Source organism: Schistocerca piceifrons, chromosome 1 (genome assembly GCF_021461385.2).
Source record: "Schistocerca piceifrons isolate TAMUIC-IGC-003096 chromosome 1, iqSchPice1.1, whole genome shotgun sequence".
Lineage (NCBI taxonomy): Eukaryota > Metazoa > Arthropoda > Insecta > Orthoptera > Acrididae > Schistocerca > Schistocerca piceifrons.
Genome location: NC_060138.1, coordinates 334,430,146 through 334,434,248, shown reverse-complemented (window position 1 = coordinate 334,434,248; position 4,103 = coordinate 334,430,146). Strand labels below are relative to the sequence as shown.

Here is a 4,103-nt window from a genome sequence, read left to right as displayed (position 1 = left end):
GCACAGAAAGATGAAGATTGAGGAGGGGCTACTGACAGTTGTACAAGTTTATGATGAACACATGGGTGGCGTAAATAAAATTGACATGGTGAGGTCTCTATTTGAAATAGACAGAAATTTTTAAAAAAGAACTGATACAGTCTGTTTTATGCAACTGTGGAAATGACCCCTGTAAATTCATATATTTCATACTGTGACGTAAAAGGAACACTGCACTTGGTCTGCTCACATTCTGATAGCAAATGTTCAAAGAGCTGCGAAGGCCCGAAAAAGATCAAAAACTTCTCTTTCTACTCCAAGGAGAAGAAACGCGACAGTTTCGGTATCAAACGACATACGCTTTCAGAATATAGGATCTGTCTGGCTGCCATTTCTCAGTTCAAGAGGTACATATAAACTTTGCTCATATGCAAAGTTGAAATCTAGACCCATTCAGACTGTTCAGGGGGTAATGTGTGTGTGTGTGTGTGTGTGTGTGTATTTTAATGAAAAAAAAGAACTGTTTTTATAATTATCACCAGAAGCAATAATCCTTGCTATATGATTTCTTGGGGACTTTTCAGTCCTTTAATGCACTTCGCCTGCTTAATCCTCTTAGGAGTTACAAGTCCTCGAAACATTTTATGCATTTTAATGACTATGAAAGTTTCCCCTCTTCTTTTAATATGTGTTTGACTGTATCTAGCTAGGACTATTTAAATGGTAACGGATAACGACTGAACAAAGAATAGCATGGATGAGTCACACTGATTTCTTTTAGAGAGAATTCTCGATAAATTTTCTATAAATTTAATCAGACGAAAAGTAAAAAAAAAAAAAAAAATTATGTCCATAAGGACCCGAAACATAGCCCCTCTTTATCAATTCCTGATACCGTCGAGGAAGGTATGTGTATAAGCACATTGATATGGTTTGATGAACATTAAAAGATAGGTCTATAACTGACTTGAATTAATTAGCATTGGATATCCGCACATATAATTCGCTTTGCCTTTTGGTGTGTCCAACACTGAATGATACAGAATAAGTTTAAATTTGCCTTACGGCGTGACTAAATTTAATTGAATAAATAAGTACATGATTTCATGGGCATCGAATGTTGAGATGCAGTCCGATTTGTGGAACTCTCGGGATAACAGGCTTATCTAATTTCACAATTACATGTGCACTCTTATGTACTCCATCACACGAACGCATGCTTTATATGACTTTATGGGAGGAAATGTTCTAAGCACTGGAGGAGCAATCGCAACAAGCGGTTTGGCAATTGGGACTACAAAAACAGGTAAATTTCATGCAAGCAGAAACATTACGAAAAGTATTATGTAATTGGGGGTACTCCAGACTGACAACAGGTAAAAGAAGACTCATCTTATTCAACACCACGTGGTGATCATTATAGCTTGCACAGAGGGAATCATTACGGTGGGTCCTGTCCACCTATATCGCTGCACTGCAGAAAAAGACAAAAATTTGTTATACAGATATTAGGTGACTTACCGTCTGTGAGATGTGTCACACTTGAAACTACTCTCCTAGTGGCGACAGGCCACGGAAAATACCAGATCTTGTTGTGTGTGGCAGTTTAATATGATCTACACACACTATAGTAATCTCCCCAGTTTCTATACTGCTTCATTACATATTTTACTCATTATCATTGTGAGGTAGGGAGACCCTTTCTCCTCATCTACACACGAAGCGGTCGATCGAAATGACCACTAAATAATGAATATTGATCCCAAGAGAATGTGACGTAATATCAAATATCGTGGGTGCATCTCAATAATCTATAGACTATATCGCAGACTACCCAGTGTAGATGTACCTGCTGCTTACAGACAACACATGTGATGGGGGTAAACAACCGATCTTATTAATTCCATCTTAGATTACCTTCAGAAAAATATCCGATAAATTAAAACATTCTTTCCTAACGTAGGGTAATTAAAGATGAAACTTAAGAAACAGAACAGTATGAATTTTCCCTAAAGCAAGGACGGAACCCACGTCTCAGCAGTCAGCCCTGAACAAAGTGAGTGCTTGAGGCCCTCTGAAATTTACTTAAAATAACTCAATGAATGAAATTCAACGTGAATACAAGACTAAAATCGCCGATCTCATTACTCGTGATATTGTCCAGGTACTAATGACTCTTTGTGAAGTGAATGTTCACAAGTCCAGCACAGCCCCAGACATAACATCTCTCACCTTCGAAGCTCTTGAGGCATTGTGATCGCTCTTCTTCTGAGCGTTCTCCGGCTCCGCTTTCCGACGGGAATGGGGCGAAAATTCGTACTTGTTACCAATTCTGGACCGCACCATTCGTTTCTGTGAATCGCAGATTCCTCCTGCAGTTCTACAGCTACTAAGTTGGTAGCACAATCCAGCACCTTTCTCTCTTTGCCTAAGAAGGCGCCATCTTTAGATCAGTGAGATTTCCACAATTACTCAAGATCCACACCAGGAGGTGGAAAGATGAGGAAAAGGGACGGATCTGCATCATGATTAAATAAATAACATCATATTTGCATCCTCCCTTACCTGAGGCTCTAAATGTTCAGTAAAAGATGAAAGGGAACACAATTATGAGAGACACTCTGCATTACTGATTGCAGTACATTACATTGTTACACAAATTAAACAAGATTTTAAGCGATGAAGCCTACAGTTTAAATGGAAGCGGGTCTAACTGACCTCTTCCAAATGCTGTTGGGATTTACAATTCCTCTGAACATTTTGTCCATGGTAATGTCTTTTTATCATTTTTAAATAAAATAATTTGCTATTAATTCAATAAGAGTTCATCAAGTATTAAATTAAAAACTTTAAATGCTGATTTTATATTTTTTACAATTGCAGTAAATAAAGGGTTAAATGTAGAGAAATGTGAACTTCTTTATTTCACCAAACAAAAAAACTTCATGTCCTACGACTACAATATCAATGGTTCACAAATGTAATCAGTCAACTCACTAAAATGAATGAGGGTGAGAATCTTCCTGACACATTAAAATTGTGTGCTGGGCCGAGACTCGAACTCGGGACCTTTGCCTTTCGCGGGCAAGTGCTCTACCAACTGAGCTACCCAAGCACGACTCACGACCTGTCCTCACAGCTCCAATCCTGCCAGTACCCCGTCTCCTACCTTCTAAACTTGGTAGAGCACTTGCCTGCGGAAGGCAAAGTTCTCGAGTTCAAGTGTCGGCCCGGCACACAGTTTTAATCTGTCAGGAAGTCCCACATCAGCGCACACTCCGCTGCAGAATGAAAATCTCATTCTGGAAGGTAGGAATGTTCCGGTTTATGAAATATAATGACCATAAATAAGCCCACTCATAGGTAAGACAGACGTCAGCCATCGGTTCATTGGTAGAATACTGGTAAAATGCAGTCTGTCTACAAAGGAGACTGCTTACAGCTTACAAATCACTTTTGCATCTCAATCTTACAATATCCTTCAAGTCTGTGCAACCCATACCTATTAGGAGTAACAAGAGAAATTGAATGTATACGAAACAGGAATGTTCCGGTTTATGAAATATAATGACCATAAATAAGCTCACCCATAGGTAAGGCAGACGTCAGCCATCGGTTCATTGGTAGAATACTGGTAAAATGCAGTCTGTCTACAAAGGAGACTGCTTACAGCTTACAAATCACTTTTGCATCCCAATCTTACAGTATTCTTGAAGTCTGTGGAACCCATACCTATTAGGAATAATAAAAGAAATTGAATGTATACGAAACAGGGCGATACGAATTGTCATAGGTTTGCTTGATTCAAGGGAGATCGTAAAGCAAATGCTGAAAAACTTTAATTAGCAGACGCTTGAAGGAGGAGGAGGAGGAGGAGATTAGCGTTTAACGTCCCGTCGACAACGAGGTCATTAGAGACGGAGCGCAAGCTCGGGTGAGGGAAGGATGGGGAAGGAAATCGGCCGTGCCCTTTCAAAGGAACCATCCCGGCATTTGCCTGAAGCGATTTAAGGAAATCACGGAAAACCTAAATCAGGATGGCCGGAGACGGGATTGAACCGTCGTCCTCCCGAATGCGAGTCCAGTGTGCTAACCACTGCGCCACCTCGCTCGGTAGACGCTTG

At 40.0% G+C, this 4,103-nt stretch overlaps 1 non-coding gene across 1 annotated transcript; it reads right to left on the bottom strand.

Moving 5' to 3' along the window:
• Positions 1 to 3,020: 3,020 nt before the first annotated feature.
• Trnas-cga lies at positions 3,021 to 3,095 on the bottom strand. The gene has a single exon. It is a non-coding gene; the product is annotated as a tRNA-Ser (tRNA).
• Positions 3,096 to 4,103: the final 1,008 nt, after the last annotated feature.